Genomic DNA, 20,855 nt, shown 5'->3' on the forward strand with positions numbered 1-20,855 from the left:
TTCCGAAAGGGTCGCTCCACTCAGGATGCGATCAATGAGGTTCGACGGATTGTTCACTCTGCGACATCGAACTATGTCCTTGGCATAATGATAGACATCTCAGGGGCCTTCGACAACCTGTGGTGGCCGGCACTCTTCTCTCGACTAAGAGAGATTGGGTGCCCGCAGCCGCTGTATGGTTATCTGGTGGCCTACTGTGATGCAAGAACTGCTAAAATAACGGCTCCCGGAGCCGTCGTATCAAAAAGAGTATCCCGTGGCTGTCCCCAGGGATCGGTGTGTGGTCCCATTTTCTGGGATATCACCATGGAAACATTGTTGAACGTCCTGCAGGGAAAGACTGCAGTTCTGGGAGTCGTTGCCTATGCGGACGATCTCGCAATTCTAGTGGAAGGTGACACTCTCAATGTGATCGAAGACAGATCACGACTGGCTGTTGGACTGTTAGCTGACTGGTGTAAGAAGACTAAAATGTCTATTGAACCACAAGAATCGCTATATATGCTCTTAAAAGGCAAGATAAATAGGGACCCAACAGTAAGAATTAATGGCCAGGCGGTGTTGCGACAGAGATATGCCCGTTACCTAGGGGTATAGCTAGATGAGAATTGGAGTTTCATTCCGCATATTGAGCAAATAGCGACAAAGTCCTTAGCTCTGTTCAACAAGATAATATCGATAGGACAAAGAAGGTTTCATCTGCCGTCAAAGGCAATAAACATCTATCATAACAGTATATTGGCACGTATAGTAGGGCACGCATCCAATGTGTGGGCCCACAGGCTAGCTCTGGTGAAGCCTGCGGCTGCTGTCAGGCGAATAAAGAGGAACGTTCTGTTGAGATGCATTGGTGTATTCAACACAAGTCCAACAGATGCACTGTTGGTAATTATGGGTCTATGTCCACTAGACCTGTTAATAAGACAGCACGCAGCGTCCTATTGGCTGCGCAAACAAAATATTGACATGGTGGAAAATATAATGGGAACTCCTCTGGCTAGCGTTAAATCCATCCGAGAAAAAATGCTCGACATTTGGCAGGACGAATGGGATGGGTCCAGTACAGACCGTAGAGTCCATGGGTTTCTACCCACAGTAAGGGGAAGACTAAGGAACAAGATAATGAAGCCCTCACAGGGCCTAGTCCACTTCCTTACTGGCCACGGCCCCTACCCCACGTACATGCATAAAATAGGTAAAAGGCCAACACCGGAATGTGACTGTGGTGCCCACATAGGATCGCCAGAACACACAGTGTTTGAGTGTCCAATATATGAACAGGCTGTCTCAGTTGAGAGACAGCTTCTCCAGACAAGGGACATAAATGTTATACTAACGAATGGCGAATTATTTAGAAATTTCGCAAAGTTAGTGAATAAAATCTCAAGGGAGGCCCAGCGAGCCTACCTTGGGAGAGGGTAAATGCGCTTCAGATCTAATGCGCAATTGTAAATATGTAAATACTACGTTTTTAAGTCATGAGTTTTAGTAGCTAGTAGTTGTAGTTAGTTCAATATGGTGGTGGGGGGAATAAAAGAGTAGCACAATGGAGTGGTTTCTTCTAGTAGTAGCGGCCCGCCTCCACGTGGCTAGGGACGGGCAACTCTCTGGCAAAAAACCAGAGAGGCTAAGAGGCCGACTTTTCATAAAGTGTACAAAGTAGTGGAATAAACATATTGTTTGCATGCATTTATAAACCACTTCTGTAGCACTAATAGCAGAGATAGTTAGTCTTAAAACACCCACTCAAAAGTGTCAGAAAGTGGGTTACGTAGGTTGCAAAATTTGGAAAAAAAAAATTGTCCGATACATGTCTGCCACAGTTTGCCGATCTTCGTTGAAGGCTTTTACCCACCGTACCACTGTTCTGTATGGCAATGCAGATTCCCCGCACGCCTCTTGAAGACCTTGATGACACTGTCGTGGCCGGCCGCGGTGGTCTAGCGGTTCTAGGTGCTCAGTCCGGAACCGCGCGACTGCTACGGTCGCAGGTTCGAATCCTGCCTCGGGCATGGATGTGCATGATGTCCTTAGGTTAGTTAGGTTTAAGTAGTTCTAAGTATAGGGGACTGATGACCTCAGATGTTAAGTCCCATAGTGCTCATAACCATTTCAACCATTTTGAGCACTGTCGTGCTGTACGACTGGCAGATTCAATCTTGATCCAACTCCGTTGCTCCTGATTCGAAAACATGGTGACACCGTTACATTAGACGACTCGCTCTCAAGTGACTGTGTTGACTTGAGACAGGCGAGTCCATTTTCTCGGAGGTAAGGTAGGTATGTCAACAACGTGTGCTGTCAGCGACAACAGTAGATTCCAGTCCATAGTGTCTCCACAGCAGTGTTGCACCTATTTAAGTTTCAACCTACGTTTATATAAATATATATCTAAAATCTAAATATTTAATAAACATCACGATTCATGGCCAAGAGCTGCTAGGAAGAATTTCTTTATTATACAACCAATTCCAGTCCATAGACCATCATCAAGTCTCATAAATACTTTAGAGCAATTTACAAGGCGATGCTATATCAGTCGCACCACATGATACAAATTCCATGATTCGTCATTGTTGTCAAATCCACACAAGAAGCACCAGAGTACAGAGATATGTAAAAAAGGCAGAATATGGCGCTGCGTGCGGCAACGTCTATATAAGACAAGTGTCTGGCGCAGTTGTTACATCGGTTACTGCTGCTACAATGGCAGGCGATCAAGATTTAAGTGAGTTTGGACCTGGTGTTATAGTCGGCGCACGAGCTACGGAACACAGCATCTCCGAGGCGGTGATTAAGTGGGGATTTTCTCGTACGGCCATTTCACGAGTGTACCGTGAATATCAGGAATCTGGTAAAACATCAAATTACCAACATCGCTGCGGCCGGTAAAAGATCCTGCAATGACGAGACCAAAGACAACTGAAGAGTATCGTTCAACGTGACAAAAGTGAATTACTTCCGCAAATGGCTGCATATTTCAATGCTGGGCCATCAACAAATGTCAGCGTGCGAACCGTTCTATGAAACATCGATATGGGCTTTCGAAGCCGAAGGCCCACTCGTGTACGCTTGATGGCTGCACAGCACAAAGCTTTGCGTCTCACCTGGGCCCTTAAGCTCCGACTTTGGACTGTTGATGACTGGAAACATGTTGCCACGTCAGGCGAGTCTCGTTTCAAATTGCGGATGGTGACAACCTCATGAATCTATGGACGCTGCATGTCAGCAGGGGACTGTTAAGTCGCTGGAGGGTTTGAAATGGTGTGTGGCGTGTGCAGTTGGAGTGATATGGGACCCTTGATAAGTCTAGATACGACTCTGACAGGTGACACATACGTGAGCTTCCTGTCTGATCACCTGCATCCATTCATGTCCATTGTGCATTCCGACGGACTCGGGCAATCCCAGCAAGACAATGCGACACCCCCACACGTCCAGAATTGCTATACGTTGGCTCCAGGAGCACTCTTCTAAGTTTCAACGCTTCCGCTGGCCACCAAACTCCCCAGGTTTCAACATTATTAAGCATATCTGGGATACCTTGCAGCGTGCTGTTCAGAAGAGATCTCCTGCCCTTAAAACTCTAACGCATTTATGAACAGTCCTGCAGGATTCATGGCGTCAGTTCTCTCCAGAACTACTTCAGACGTTAGTTGAGTCCATGCCACGTCGCGTAGCAATTTTAATGGCCAGTAGTGCAGTTGGATCCTGCCTCCCAAAAAGGTCTGGTCTTAGGCGGTGGAGTCTGTTATGGTCAGAGGTGTATTTTGCTAGTATGAAATGAATCTTCTAGTTGTTCTGGTAGGCACTTTGAATGATCCACGTTATGCTGATCTGCTCGGGGAGCACCTCCAGCCATTTTTGGCCTTCCAGCACCCAGAGGTTTATGAGGTGTTTCAAGATGATAACGCGCCGCCGCATCTCTCCCACTGCTCCACGAACTTGCAAAGTCTTAGATAGACATCCCAGAGCTCAGATCTGAATCCCATCGAGTGTATCTGGGATGTCCAGGAACGCAGGCTCCGTACCATGGATCCTGTACCCACGAGCAGACCAAAACTGGCTGCCGCTCTGCAAACGATTTGGTGTCAGCTGCTTCCAGAGGAGTACCAGGGATTTGGGGACTCACTTGCAAGACGTCTCGCTACAGTCTGAACGGCCACAGGAGGCCCCACCCAATATTAAGTGCCTATCCTGTGGTATTTGCTAAGGCAGGGAGAGACAGCTGTGGAGAGAAAGAAAACTGTACTGGAAGACTGAGTCAAGATTCGAATACACACTACAAATAATTGGGGATGTAGTGTGCAAGTGTTTCGCCGAGATGGAGAGGTTGGCGCAGGAGCCGAATTAGTGGCGGATAGCATCAAACCAGTCGGGAAACCTGACGACCAAAAGAAAAAAATTGAATTTCACGAGACGGATGCCACCGACTGGGGGCGGTGTCCCTGTCCTGTTAGTGTGCGTACACCAGACGCCTGGCAGAGCCACGCGCCAGGTAGCTGCTGGTCTGTGGAGTACACGGGAGTCGGCCCGCTACGAGGAAAGAGCCAGACCGTAGCCTGAGCTGTAATTAAGTCGAGTTTTTGCCCCGGACGGCCGCAAATTGCGCGGCCATTACAAGCGCTTTCGGGACTGGCGCACGCAGGTACAAATGGCGCCAGCAGAGCTGCCGACAAGGTGCTCCGCCAGTGGCAGGAGGTGCGAAAGGACGGCGTGTACGACCGCGCAGGTGGCTTCGCAGTGAAGCGTCTCCCTGGAAGTCTTCTTGCGTTTCTATCGAAAAGCGCTAGTGCAGCCATTATTTTATTTCATTTATTTATTATACTACAGTTGTAAGAGTCGAGGGGCACGAAAGAGAAGCAGTGGTTGGGAAGGGAGTGAGACAGGGTTGTAGCCTATCCCAGATGCTATTCAATCTGTATACTGAGCAAGCAGTAAAGGAAACAAAAGAAAAATTCGGAGTTGCGATTAAAATGCACGGAGAAGAAATAAAAACTTTGAGGTTCGCCGATGACATTGTTATGCTATCAGAGACAGCAAAGGACTTTGAAGGGCTGTTGAACGGGATGGACAGTGTCTTGAAAGGAGGATATAAGATGAACGTCAACAAAAGCAAAACGAGGATAATGCAATGTAGTCGAATTAAGTCGGGGGATGCTTAGGGAATTAAATTAGGAAATGAGACACTTATAGTATTAAAGGAGTTTAGCTATTTGGGGAGCAAAATAACTGATGATGGTTGAAGTAGAGAGGATATAAAATGCTAACTGGCAATGGCAAGGAAAGCGTTTCTGAAGAAGAGACATTTCTGAACATCGAATATAGATTTAAGTGTCAGGAAGTCGTTTCTGAAAGTATTTGTATGGAGTGTAGCCATGTATGGAAGTCAAACATGGACGATAAATAGTTTGGACAAGAAGAGAATAGAAGCTTTCGAAAAGTGGTGCTACAGAAGAAAGCTGAAGATTAGATGGGTAGATCACATAACTAATGAGGAGGTGTTGAATAGAATTGGAGAGAAGAGAAATTTGTCGCACAACTTGACTAGAAGAAGGAATCGGTCGGTAGGGCATATTCTGAGGCATCGAGGGATCACCAATTTAGTACTGGAGGGCAGCGTGGAGGATAAAAATCGTAGAGGGAGACCAAGAGGTGAATACATTAAGCAGATTCAGAAGGATGTAGGTTGCAGTAGGTACTGGGAGATGAAGAACCTTGCACAGGATAGAGTAGCGTCCAGAGCTGCATCCAACTAGTCTCTGGACTGAAGACCACAACAACAACTACTTCTGAGTAGGTCCATCAGACACCCTCTTACAACATACCACGGTAGCACACGTACGAGGTCTGATCAAAGACTAACGGGAATTTTCTTAATATCACGGGCTTTATACATCCGATTTTCAATTTTTTATCTTGTAGGTACACATATTCTTACTGAATGTTTACATTTTCAGCTGTTTTGAATACTCAGTTCATTGTTGGCAATAGAAAAGATTATAAGTATTTTCGAGTGCTCGTCGAATTTTTGCTTTTGAAAAAGACGCATCAATGAATTTGGGTAACATTTTGCTTGAAAAATGGGATAAAGTGCAGCACCACATCCGAAATGTTGACTGTGGCTTTTGATGAATCTACTATAAGTAAATCCAAAAGTTTACGAGTGGCAGCAACGTTTCAAAGAGGGTCGAGAAGATGTTGAAGACGACGACCGCCCTTGACACCCTAGCACATCAATTACTGACGACCGTGTGGAAGAAGTAAAGAAAGTGGTTCTGGAAACTTGCCGAATCAGCATCAGAGAAGTTGCTGCCGGTGTCGGCGCATCTTTTGCCGCATGCCATGCAATTTTCTCGGATGTTTTGGGCATGAAACGTATAGCAGCGTAGTTTGTTCGAAATTGCCGAATTTCGACCAAAAACGACGTCGCATATACGGCTATGACGTCTAAATCGAGGCCCAATCCTCCCAATAGAAACTCCCTGCAGAAGCAAGACCGAAAAAAATTCGATACGTTCTACCACATCTGAAGGTTCTTCTCACAGTTTTCTACTATTATTCTACGATACTGCATCATGAGCTCCTGCCTTTTGGTCTTACGGTCAATGTGGAATACTACCTTCAAGTTCTGCGCTGTGTGCGTGAAGCCATTGGGAGAAAACGACCAGAATTGTGGCAAAACCGCTCATGGAACCTGTATCACGATAATTCTCCCTCTTACATCAATTGCTTATTCGTCATTTTTGACAAAAAACGGAAGCGTCATGTTGCCTCAGCCATCGTATACGTCTGACATGGCCCTCTGCGACTTCTTTCTATTCCTGACGCCGAAGAGAACCGAAAAGGAACGTCGTTTTGTCGCCACTGCTGAGAGAACAAACTGTATCACTGAAGAAGCAGAACAACATAACGAAAAGTGACTTCCAGAAGTGCTACCAATATTTTAAAAAAATTGTATTGTATCTGACGGGGCCTACTTTGTGACCTTCAAAGTTGATGTTGATGAATAAATGAAGATTCTTTGAGAAAAACAGTAATTCGCTTTAGTGTTTGATCACACCTTGTACAGTTTTACATCGTAGATTCCTAAGAAATAACGATTTTAATACGAAAAATAGTATTCAACTAATTTGAGCGTCTGAAGTGGGAATGTGAGCAAACAATTCTGACTATGAACTATAAAAAGTTAATACTGACAATACCTGTACTACAACAGCTGCCGCAACTAATAATAATAATAATAATAATAATAATAATAATAATAATAATAATAATAATAATAATAATAATAATGAGTCTAGAGAACGCAAGGGCAGACAGAAAACAAAATTGGAGAATACCGGCCAGGTTTCCATCCGGATCTTTCATGCATAGAACAAATCTTCAATCTGAAAAACAATTCTAAAATGTAAGGCTAATAGGAATGCTGCAGTCATTTGCACTTTCACAGATTTCAAGAAAGCGTAAGATTCTGTTGCCGACAGTACTTGTTCATCGATTTATAATAACATGCACTCGACCCAAAAACACTGCGACTAATCAGACAGACCGTGTCTGGCACAACATCGGAAGTGAAATTCATCGGTGTAATCTCCAACCTGTTCAGAATCCAAAGTGTAGTACGCCAAGGCGACGGGTTATCCCTACTATACTGCAACCTAATCCTGGACAAAGTAAGGGGGGAATGGGAAAAGGAACTGAAAATCGAAGGACCCTGGAAAGCAACATGACTAGGATGATCCCAGGACAGGGAAAAAATCTCAAACCTGGCTTTCGCAGACGATACGGTCTACTGTGCTGAAAAATATCTCTTTCCAGAAATCTGAATTCTTATGTTCAAAATGAAACATGCAAAAATTAGACGCAGCATACCCCAAGGTACACGCAGTCACACATTTCTGATATCTAAGTGAAGGCCTCGAACCTACAGGAGCAGAAAAGATCTCACAGAAGACTTGAGTACAGAAAATAAACAGTGCTTACGGCAAAACACAAGACGTGTATAATGCGAGGGTGAGTCAAATGAAAACCTTAAATATTTTTTAAATATTGTTTATTTTGCAGAAGTAGTACAAAGCTGTGTCACTTTTAAACATAATCTCCCCGACGCTCAATGCAAGTCCCCCAGCGCATACAAAGTGCATAAATTCCTGTAGAAAAAAAAATATTTTGGTAGTCCGCGCGACCAGTCATGCACCGCGTGGCGTACCTCTTCATCAGAACGGAACTTCTTTCCTCCCAGCGCGCCTTTGAGTGGTCCAAACATATGGAAATCACTTGAGGCAAGGTGAGTATGATGGATGAGGAAGACACTCAAAATGCAGGTCTGTGATTGTTGCAACTGTTGTACGGGCAGTGTGGGGCCCTGTATTGTCATGCTTCAAAAGTACACCTGCCGACAGCAATCCACGTCGCTCTGATTTGACTGCAGGCCGCAGATGAGTTTTTTAGGAGATCTGTGTTTGATGCATTGGTGAAAGTGGTCCCTCTAGACATGCAATGCTCCAAAATGACGCCTTTTTCGTCCCAAAAAGAGAGCCAGCGTAGCCTTCTCCGCTGATGGTTCTGTTCGAAACTTCTTTGGTTTTGGTGATGAGGAATGGCGCCATTCCTTTCTCGCTCGCTTCGTTTCCGGTTGTTGGAAGTGAACCCAGGTTTCGTCCCCAGTAACGATTCTTGCAAGGAAACCATCACCTTCTCGTTCAAAGCGTCGAAGAAGTTCTTCACAAGCATCAACACGTCGTTCGCTCATTTCAGGAGTCAGCTGCCGTGGCGCCAATCTTTGACACTTGGTGAAACTGGGTCACATCTTGCGCAATGTGGTGTGCTGACCCATGACTAATCTGTAAACATGCTGCAGTGTCATTCAGTGTCACTCGGCGGTTTCCCTTCACTATGGCTTCAACTGCTGCAATGTTCTGTGGAGTCACAACTCGTTGTGCCTGACCTGGACGAGGAGCATCTTCCACTGATGTCACACCATTTCCGAACTTCCTACTCCATTCGTAAACTTGCTGCTGTGACAAACATGCATCATCGTACTGAATCTGCACTCGTCGATGAATTTCAATAGGTTTCACACCTTCACTACGCAAAAACCGAATAACAGAACGCTGTTCTTCCCTGGTGCAAGTCCCAAGTGGAGCAGCCATCTTTATGCTGGTACTGCGACGGTATGTGTGCATCTGCACTATGCTGCCACCTAAAGGCCATTCTGCACGCTGTTTGTAGCACGCTTACCAACGTACAATATAACGGCGCGAAATGTCGATTTGTTATTACAAATTTAAGGTTTTCATTTGACTCATCGTCGTAATAAATGCATGTACATTCAAACAAAGATTTTACAGTACAACACAGTAATCTAACCTGAAATACTTTATACAAATGAGACACTAACACTCCATTCGAAAAGCTACATGGAAAACGTACTGAGTGAAGAATTCCATGCGCCAAACACGATGGTCTTCCCTCTCGATGGTGCTACGTGGCCGTCCGGAGCCCGTTTTTCTTACTACTTCTGACCACCACTGCCATCAAACATGTACTGCGACTACATTCCTGCCAAGTCTTCCTGCACTATAGCAGAAGGAACATCCAGCTTCTCGTAGCCCTGTTACACGACCTCGGTCAAACTCAGTGAGGTTTTAATAATGGCATGTTTGTCGCCTTAAAGGCATTCTTTTCTAGCATCAGTAGACCGCGTCGACTGTCGAAGGTAACTAAGGCTCATGAGCGTTACAGCGTGTATTTAAGGCTAACCTGATTTACAGCCTCATAGCGGAGCTACTAGCGCCACTGTTATGTGACTCGCGTGAAATTTTAATAAACATCGTCTTTCATATGTAGAAACACGCCTACCAAATTTCGTTTATGTCACCCACCTCATTCTTGATGTTGCGATTTCCTTCTGTCACTGTCCTCAACTACGTCTACATGGATACTCTGCAAATCACGTTTAAGTGCCTGGCAGAGGGTTCATCGAACCACCTTAAAATTCTCCATTATTCCAATCTCGCGTACCGCCCGCAAAGAACGAACACCTATGTCTTTCGGTACGAGCTCTGATTTCCCTTATTTTATCGTGGTGATCGTTTCTCCCTATGTAGGTCAGTGTCAACAAAATATTTTTGCATTCGTGGGAGAAAGTTGGTGATTGGAATTTCGTGAGAAGATTCCGTCGCAACGAAAAACGCCTTTCTTTTAAAGATGTCCAGCCCAAATCCTGTATCATTTCTGTGACACTCTCTCCCATATTTCGCAATAATACAAAACGTGCGGCCCTTCTTTGAACTTCCTCGATGTACTGCGTCAGTCCTATCTGGTAAGGATCCCACACCCTGCAGCAGTATTCTAGTAGAGGACGGGCAAGCGTAGTGTAGGCAGTCTCGTTAGTAGATGTGTTACATTTTGTAAGTGTCCTGCCAATAAAACGCATTTTTTGGTTAGCGTTACCCACAATATTTTTTAGGTGTTCCTTCCAGTTTAAGTTGTTTGTAATTGTAATACCTAGGTATTTAGTTAGATTAATGGGTGTAGATTGTGACTGGTTTTACAACAAAGATTTATAATAATAGATTTAGATACTGCTAACTGTACATATAGTTCACTTAATATTATACGTGTTACAACTACACACATCGACATAGCTATGCTATAACAATTACTATAAACAAAGTAGCACTTGAATTTTAAAGGTGAACAGTTCTCAGTGACTCGACAAAAGTTCGAAGGATCTCACCTCCAGATGCCAAGGTGGCAGACAAACATACTTCATCCTGTCTTCTGTTTTTTACTGTCCTGCGACCGGTTTACGTAACCTGATAAGTGAAACAAGGCCTCATGTGACATGAAGCAAAGCGAGGGGTCCAAGTAACTTTTAGCAATTTATGTTAACAGCCAGTTACAATAATAAACTATTTTTTTCGTGAGCCTCAAGTTTCAACTTTTCCAGGACACACTCGCGATAGGCTTTTAATTTCATACCCTTTGGTACACGATGACAAGATGTACGAGATGCACCAACGTGCTGTGATAACTTCTGTTTGGGAGTGGAACAACGAGAGAAGATGCTAGTTGTGGTACGAGGTACCCTCCGCCACGCACCGTATGGTGGATTGCGGAGTATATACGTAGATGTAGACTTGCGGGAACTCCTCGTAATGTCCATGCGAATTCTGTCTGTAGTTTCATTGGTCCTTACAGTCTATCGCCTATTCCTCTGCACTTTTTGAACGGATCCTACAGGCCTCGATTTCTTGTACAGATGTTCAATAGTGCTGGTCGTAGGAAATTTCCTACCAGGATACCTTGCTTGAAACATTACTTTGCATTCCATGGTGGAGCCTGTCTTTATGTAACTGCATAATATCAATTTTCTGTTGTAATGCAAACTGCTCCATCTCTGTAACAATTCAACAATACGATCTTCTCACAATAACTAATGCACAAACACACATAGCTACACTCAACTTTGCAATGAAACATGGTACAGCCAGCTTTCGACAGTGTTGCCACGTCACAAGACGTTCGTCTAGAGATGATTAAGGGTTACGCGAGCATACCGGTTTTATATGGGACACTGTGTTTTTGTTGATCAAAGTATAAATGCTACATTAAAAAAAAAAAAACTAGGGAAAAGTAAATGTCTGCCTCCATATGGAACGATGGGAAAGGTCGATGTGGCAGTTTGGGATGATGATGATGACTTGGTAACCTCAATCTGCAGTATGAAGTACAGTAGTTAAGAGACCTAAATTGCCGGCAATGAGAAATTAGGCATCGAACCATAAAAATACGGCAGCAATGAAAAAGAAGTCAGGCAGCAGCGTGCGAAGAAAACATGCGTGTAACGAAACATTTCAAGCAGTGATGAAACCGAGTTCTCACTCTGGTGTAACGCCCGTTACTCAGTAACGATTAAATAAAACAGGAAGCAGCCGTTATGTGGAGTATTATGCAAATCGAAGGTGGAGGGCGGAGAAAGGAAAGAAACAGTTGATGTCAGCTGGCCGCGCGGGATTAGCCAAGCGATCTTAGGCGCTGCAATCATGGGCTGTGCAGCTGGTCCTGGAGGAGGTTCGAGTCCTCCCTCGGGCATGGGTTTGTGTGTTTGTGCTTAGGATAATTTAGGTTAAGTAGTGTGTAAGCTTAGGGACTGATGACCTTAGCAGTTAAGCCCCATAAGATTTCACACACATTTGAACATTTTTGATGTCAGCTGCATTGGGACCTCATGCGGACTCAGCAGCGACGAGTGAAAATGTGTGCCGAACCGGGAGTCGAACGCGGGATCTGCTGCTTACTAGGCACTTGAGTTAATCATATGCGCCACCTGGACACAGCTCTGTGCTCAATACTTTCAGATTCCCGTAGGAGGTCAAACGTAATTGTGAACAGTGCATCAGCTCTGTAGGTGGAGGATTCACTGCCCATTGAGGCGAATCAATAGTATAAATGTTTGGTGTCTGTTCTTTCGGATCAGGCAAAACATCTTGTATTAGAGTCCCAGGCCAACACACATTTTCACCCATCGCAGTTGAGACCACAAAGAGCCCCGATGCCACTGACATCAATAGTTCCTTCCTTTTACATTCCCTTCCTTTCTCTCATCACCCCCCTTTCACCTTCTATTTTAGTAACATGTATCACAACTGTGGATTTCCGCATGGAGTCTGTTTTACTGGACATGTCGCGCTACAACAGGCACCACACAGTCATATAACTAATGTGAAATGATGGGAATTGTGACTAGGAGTAACTATTTTACTTCTTCGGAATCCTGACAGGGTCGCCAAGTTTCATCGACTCATGTTTACAGACGCAGCATCAGTGTAGAACGTTATCTCTCGAGTAAGTGTTATCAGATCACACCCGATGCAACCTGGAGAACAACAGAAATTTAGTTTCTGAGTCCAGGAGTGCGTTAAGCGATTGAGTACCTAAGGTCTCTTTCTCGCCAGCCTCGCTCCAGACACTTCCTCCAGAGAGGCAGGCGAGGCTGTGCCCTCTGGAAGGAAGCTATTGATTTTACTCTCTTAATATTGAAACCCCGCAAAAGGCGCGCCGACCTCCTCGCGAGAGATGACGTCAAAGGCTCTGCGGGTGCGATGCATGTGAGTCGCGCGCCACACGGAGAGGTGGAACCGAGGAGGGGGCGGTGGTAGCCGAGGAAATACGGACGGAGAGACGGACAGAGGACGGAAGCAGGGTGCGGGGGCGGGCGGGTGTCGGCGCTCCGGGGCGAGGAAAAATGCAGGGAGGAGGAGGAGGAAAGAAAAGCGAGAGAAAAATTCAGTGGCCGTAGCGCGACGCCAGGGGTTGTGGTGGGAGGGGGGGGGGGGGGGGTAGGTTTGAGGCGGCAGAACAATAGAGACGCGGGGGCGCGCGACACCTGTGATGGATCGCGGAATCATAACTCACGCCGCGCGCGCCCGTAATCAGAATAAATTATTTTCACATTGTTACGTGCAAACGGGAGCCCGGACGGGAACTGGTCAGGAAGATGGAGGTAGGGGAGTGGGTTGGAAGGGTGAGGACTGGGGGTGAGGTGCTGGCGGGCTGAACTGAAGGGACACGGGACAACAGTCGCTGGAGGTTCTGTATCCCTGCTTTTGTACGTGGCGGTCCCTACGATAGAACCAAAGCGGCATATTCAGTTCTGCACATAAAAGGGCACAGCAGTGCGGATAAATTTAAGGGTATGGCAGACGAAGGTACCAACTCTCAGTTTAGTAGCTATTAGTGTACTGTCGCATTTTGTCGAGTTTTCACACGCACCACATGCTTCTAATTAATAGTTCCGAAGTTGTAGATCTTGAAACGTGGACGTATGTAGGCAAAACGTTTAGCCTATACTACACTTGTAGACCACTTAGTGGTGCAGATACGACTGTGCAGTAAATATCGGATAAGCAGATAATGTGACGTATCTGCAGGAAGACTGTCTTAGGCCGAGAAAGAACAACCAAGGCATCGATGTGGTTACGCATTATAAAATTATCCGAACTTACATGCATTAGACGCGTTCAGGGTTACTCCCCTCCAGGCCTTCTTGCAGTTCGACGCACTCTTCTGATGATACTAACTTTCTTATAGACAACCGCTTCGTCTGCCATCAACCTTAGGCAGCGTCCATCGTTATTCCAGTAGTTCATTTATACACTGAAGAGCCAAAGGATCTGGTACAAGTGCCTAATATCGTGTTGGGCCCCCGCGAGCACGCAGAAGTGCCGCAACACGACGTTTCATGGACTCGACTAATCTATGAAGTAGTGTTGAAGGGAACTGACATAATGAATACTGCAGAGCTGTCCATAAATCTGTTAGAGTACGAGGGGCGGAGATCTCTTTCGAACAGCAAGTTTCAAGGTATCCCAGGTATGATCAATAATGTCAATGTTTTGGGAGTTTGGTCTAAACTCAGAATAGTGTTCCTGGAACTAGTCTGTAGCAATTCTGGACGTTTGGGGTGTCGCATTGTCCTGCTGGAACTGCCGAAGTCCGTCGGGATGCACAGTGGACATGAATGGATGCAGGTGATCAGACAGGATGCTTACGTACGTGTCACCTGTCAGAGTCGTATCTAGACTTACCAAGGGTGCCATATCACTCCAATTGCACACGGCACACACCATTAAAGAGCACCAGCTTGAACAGTCCCCTGCTGACATGTATCGTCCATGTATTCATGAGGTTCTTTCCATACCCGCACATGTCCATCCGCTTGATGCATTTTGAAGCGAGACTCGTCCGACCAGGCAACATGCTTCCAGTCATCAACAGTACAATGTCGGTGGTAACGTGCCCAGGCGAGGCGTAAAGCTTTGTGTGGTGCAGTCATCAAGGGTGCACGAGTGGAGTTTCGGCTCCGAAAGCCCATACCGGTGATGTTTCTTTGAATGGCTCGCACGTTGACACTTGCATATAGCCAAGCACGGGAGAGTTGCACTTCTGTCATGTCGAACAATTCTCTTCAGTGGTCATTGGTCCCGTTCTTGCTGCATCTTTCTCCGGCCGCAGCGATGTTGGTGAATTTAACCGATGGGAAGAAGATGCTGTGATATGCAAATGATTAGCTTTTGAGGGCATTCACAAAAGGTGGCGCCGTTGGCGACACCTACGACGTGCTGACATGAGGAAAGTTTCCAACCGATTTCTCGTATACAAACAGCAGTTGACGGGCGTTGCCTGGTGAAACATTGTTGTGATGGCTCGTGTAAGGAGGAGAAATGCGTACCACAACGTTTCCGACTTTGATGGAGGTCGGATTGTAGCCTATCGCGATTGCGGTTTATCGTATCGCGACATTGTTGCTTGCGTTGTCGGGATCCAATGACTCTTAGCAGAATACGGAACGCCGTGCTGGATCCCAACGGCCCCGTATGAATAACAGTCGAAATGACAGGCATCTTATCCGCATGCCTGTAACGGATCGTGCAGCCACGTCTTGATCCCTGAGTCAAAAGATGGACACGTTTGGATGACAATAACCATCTGCACGAACAGTTCGACGACGTTTGCAGCAGCATGGACTGTAAGCTCGGAGACCGTGGCGTGCGCTTACCGTTGACGCCGCATCACACACACGTGCGTCTGCGATGGCGTACTCAACGACGGACGTGGGTGCACGAATGGCGAAATGTCATTTTTTCGGAAGGCATGTTTGGCGACGTCGCGGTGAACGCACATTGGAAGCGTGTAATCGTTGTCGCCATACTGGCGTATCACCTGGCGTGATGCTGTGGGGTGCCATTGGTTACACGTCACGGTCTCCTCTCGTTCGCATTGACGGCACTTTGAACAGTGGACGTTACATTTCAGATGTGCTACGGCCCGTGGCTCTACCCTTCATCCGATCCCTGCGAAACCCTACATTTCAGCAGGATAATGCACGACCGCACGTTGCAGGTCCTGGACGAGCCTTTCTGGATACAGAAAATGTTCGTCTGCTGCTCTGGCCAGCTCATTCTCCAGATTTCTCACCAAATCAAAACGTCTGGTCAATGGTGGCCGAGCAACTGGCTCGTCACAATACGCCGGTAACTACTCTTGATGAACTCTGATATCGTGTTGAACCTGCATGGGCAGCTGTACCTTTACACGCTATCCATGCTCTGTTTGACTCAATGCCCAGGCATATCAAAGCCGTTATTACGGCCAGAGGTGGTTGTTGTGGGCACAGATTTCTCAGATTCTATGCACCCAAATTGCGTGAAAATGTAATCACATGTCAGTTCTAGTGTATATATACATATATCCAATGAATACCCGTTTAGGCCGGCCGCGGTGGTCTCGCGGTTCTAGGCGCGCAGTCCGGAACCGTGCGACTGCTACGGTCGCAGGTTCGAATCCTGCCTCGGGCATGGATGTGTGTGATGTCCTTAGGTTAGTTAGGTTTAAGTAGTTCTAAGTTCTAGGGGACTAATGACCACAGCAGTTGAGTCCCATAGTGCTCAGAGCCATTTGAACCATTTTTTGAATACCCGTTTATCATCTGCATTTCTTATTGGCGTAACGATTTTAATTGGCAGTAGTGTATAAAGGCGTCGCCGACCGCAGCGCGGTGTTCGGCGCTTCAGTGTACATCGTGTAAACAGTAACAGTCCTGTCACATTTCCTTGAAATTACGTTTACGCATCTCGTTTTTGTCACGTGATCAGCTGGATTCCGGGATCTTCTTGACAGTTTGAAACTGGTTGCCTCCAGACACGAGTGCAAAGTCTTAATCACCCCTCTCGTTTCGTAGGTAACTAAAGTAGCGGCATAGCGGCGTATCTCGCCTTGTAGCAGGGGTATCACCGGTTCTCGTCAGGTCATCGAAACTAAGCGCTTTCGGAGTTAGCTGGCTCTTGGCTGGGTGACCGTCGGGGTCTCCCTGCACTGTTGGCAAGTGGAGTGCAATAAGTCGTTTTGAGTCCATTTTAGCTGCTGCTTGACTGAGAAGTAGCGTTCTCCGATCATGAAAACTGACTACGGCTGACCATATGCCCCTCCATGTGCCCATCCTTTAACTCCTGGCGGCTCAGGATGACACGGCAGTCAGTCGGTAACAATGAGCCTCCCGGAGTTTGCTAGGACGGAGCTTCTTTTTTTTATTTCTTTTTAACGAAGGTAATGAGAAGTAGTAGAAATGAGAACAGCGAGAAACTTAACATCAGGATTGATGGTCACGAAGTCAATGAAGTTAAGGAATTCTGCTACCTAGGCAGTAAAATAACCAATGACGGACGGAGCAAGGAGGACATCAAAATCAGACGCGCTATGGCAAAAAAGGCATTTCTGGCCAAGAGAAGTCTACTAATATTAAATACCGGCCTTAATTTGAGGAAGAAATTTCTGAGGATGTACGTCTGGAGTACAGCATTGTATGGTAGTGAAACATGGACTGTGGGAAAATCGGAACAGAAGAGAATCGAAGCATTTGAGATGTGGTGCTACAGAGGAATGTTGAAAATTAGGTGGACTGACAAGGTAAGGAATGAGGAGGTTCAACGCAGAATCGGAGAGGAAAGGAATATTTGCAAAACACTGATGAGGAGAAGGGACAGGATGATAGGACATCCGCTAAGACATGAGGGAATGACTTCCATGGTACTAGAGGGAGCTGTAGAGGGCAAAAACTGTAGAGGAAGACAGAGATTGGAATACATCCAACAAATAATTGAGGACGTAGGTTGCAAGTGCTACTCTGAGATGAAGAGGTTAGCACAGGAAATGAATTCGTGGCGGGCCGCATCAAACCAGTCAGTAGACTGATGACTAAAAAAAAAAAAAAAAAGAGGAGGTGTGTGTTGGTGGAGTGTTTGGGGTTTCACCTTGCGGCAGCTCGCCAGTGGACATGTCTTCTTAAGGTTTCCTTCACACCGCACGGGAGTCCAGCAATATTAAGTACTCGTTTGCGTAAATTACGGTCACGGCAGCCCCTGCTGTCCCTTCCACCACTCCCTCCTCCCCTCCTCCCCATCCGCCCACGTCCCCCGCCTACCGGAGAATTATTATCGATTCGCCGCGAGGCTCGGACGTGCTACACTGGCCGGCAGCGCCGGCGTGCGGACGCCAACGCCAGCGGCCTGGCGCGGCGGTAATGATCGCGGCGTAGACGACGCGTGACGCGCCGCTCACAGCCGGAAAATCTCGCGTTCACCACAGCTGTCTGTCCGACGGAGCGGGCAGTTGCCCATCTCCGAGCACGGATTCGAGTAGAATCGAAATTTCTCGTCCAGTTGTACATCTACATACATACTGCGCAATCCACCATACGGTGCGTGGCAGAGGGTACCTTGTACCACAACTAGCATCTCCTCTCCCTGTTCCATCCCCAAACAGAACGAGGGGAAAGTGACCGCCTATATGCCTCTGTACGAGCCCTAATCTTATCTTTGTGGTCTTTCCGCGAAATGTAAATTGGCGGCAGTAAAATTGTACTGCAGTCAGCCTCAAATACTGGTTCTCTAAATTTCCTCAGTAGCGATTCACGAAAAGAACGCCTCCTTTCCTCTAGAGACTCCCACCCGATTTCCTGAAGTATTTCCGTAACACTCGCGTGATGATCAAACCTACCAGTAACCAATCTAGCAGCCCGCCTCTGAATTGCTTCTATGTCCTCCCTCAATCCGACCTAATAGGGATCCCAAACGCTCGAGCAGCACTTAAGAATAGGTCGTAGTAGTGTTTTATAATTGGTCTCCTTTACAGATGAACCGCATCTTCCCAAAATCACCCGCATGTCGCCACCCGCCAGGTTATCATTATGTTAAAGACTGCCAGCAGAATTTATTCATGTCGTCCTTTATTTTGCCGGTTCTCATCCGATACTTACATGGGTCAGGAAGTTAATTTTCGTGTTTGTCAGTGTTAGTGGTGTGCAGAACCTTCCTGTCGTTCCATCTTCATCCACACCCACACCTGCAACTGCATCGACACGCCACAGTCCACCTTAAGGCGTGTGGTGGAGGGTACCCCGTACCACTATTAGTCATTTCCTTTCCTGTTCCACTCGCAACTACACTCCTGGAAATTGAAATAAGAACACCGTGAATTCATTGTCCCAGGAAGGAGAAACTTTATTGACACATTCCTGGGGTCAGATACATCACATGATCACACTAACAGAACCACAGGCACATAGACACAAGCAACAGAGCATGCACAATGTCGGCACTAGTACAGTGTATATCCACCTTTCGCAGCAATGCAGGCTGCTAATCTCCCATGAAGACAATCGTAGAGATGCTGGATGTAGTCCTGTGGAACGGATTGCCATGCCATTTCCACCTGGCGCCTCAGTTGGGCCAGCGTTCGTGCTGGACGTGCAGACCGCGTGAGACGACGCTTCATCCAGTCCCAAACATGCTCAATGGGGGACAGATCCGCAGATCTTGCTGGCCAGGGTAGTTGACTTACACCTTCTAGAGCACGTTGGGTGGCACGGGATACATGCGGACGTGCATTGTCCTGTTGGAACAGCAAGTTCCATTGCCGGTCTAGGAATGGTAGAACGATGGGTTCGATGACGGTTTGGATGTACCGTGCACTATTCAGTGTCCCCTCGACGATCACCAGAGGTGTACGGCCAGTGTAGGAGATCACTCCCCACACCATGATGCCGTGTGTTGGCCCTGTGTGCTTCGGTCGTATGCAGTCCTGATTGTGGCGCTCACCTGCACGGCGCCAAACACGCATACGACCATCATCGACTCTCATCGCTGAAGACGACACGTCTCCATTCGTCCCTCCATTCACGCCTGTCGCGACACCACTGGAGGCGGGCTGCACGATGTTGGGGCGTGAGCGGAAGACGGCCTAACGGTGTGCGGGACCGTAGCCCAGCTTCATGGAGACGGTTGCGAATGGTCCTCGCCGATACCCCAGGAGCAACAGTGTCCCTAATTTGCTGGGAAGTGGCGGTGCAGTCCCCTACGGCACTGCGTAGGATCCTACGGTCTTGGCGTGCATCCGTGCGTCGCTGCGGTCCGGTCCCAGGTCGACGGGCACGTGCACCTTCCACCGACCACTGACGACAACATCGATGTACTGTGGAGACCTCACGCCCCACGTGTTGAGCAATTCGGCGGTACGTCCACCCGGCCTCCCGCATGCCCACTATACGCCCTCGCTCAAAGTCCGTCAACTGCACATACGGTTCACGTCCACGCTGTCGCGGCATGCTACCAGTGTTAAAGACTGCGATGGAGCTCCGTATGCCACGGCAAACTGGCTGACACTGACGGCGGCGGTGCACAAATGCTGCGCAGCTAGCGCCATTCGACGGCCAACACCGCGGTTCCTGGTGTGTCCGCTGTGCCGTGCGTGTGATCATTGGTTGTACAGCCCTCTCGCAGTGTCCGGAGCAAGTATGGTGGGTCTGACACACCGGTGTCAATGTGTTCTTTTTTCCATTTCCAGGAGTGTATCTGTAGGCCTCAGCATGAACCCTAAATTTTCGTATTTTATCCTCGTCGCCCTTACACGCAATGTATGTTGGAGGCAACAGAATCGTTCTGCAGTGAGCTTCAAATGTCGGTTCCCTAAATTTTCTCAGTAGTGTTCCTCGGAAAGAATGTCATCTTCCATCCATAGATTCCCATTTGAGTTCCCAGTGCAAATGGTTCAAATGGCTCTGAGAACTATGGGAATTAACATCTGATCGCATCAGTTCCCTAGAACGTAGAAACCTAACTAACCTAAGGACACACATCCCCATGCCCGAGTACACTAGTAGGAAAAAAATATCAGGACCTTGTTTAACTTTTCACTGTGTCACGAACACATACCAAACAAAGCAATAAATATTAACGACACACGAGAGCACGAAATCCATTTCTAGAACAGGAATGAGTTCGGCCAGAGTA

The sequence above is a fragment of the Schistocerca gregaria genome, chromosome 10 (genome assembly GCF_023897955.1).
Source record: "Schistocerca gregaria isolate iqSchGreg1 chromosome 10, iqSchGreg1.2, whole genome shotgun sequence".
Classification (NCBI taxonomy): Eukaryota; Metazoa; Arthropoda; class Insecta; order Orthoptera; family Acrididae; genus Schistocerca; species Schistocerca gregaria.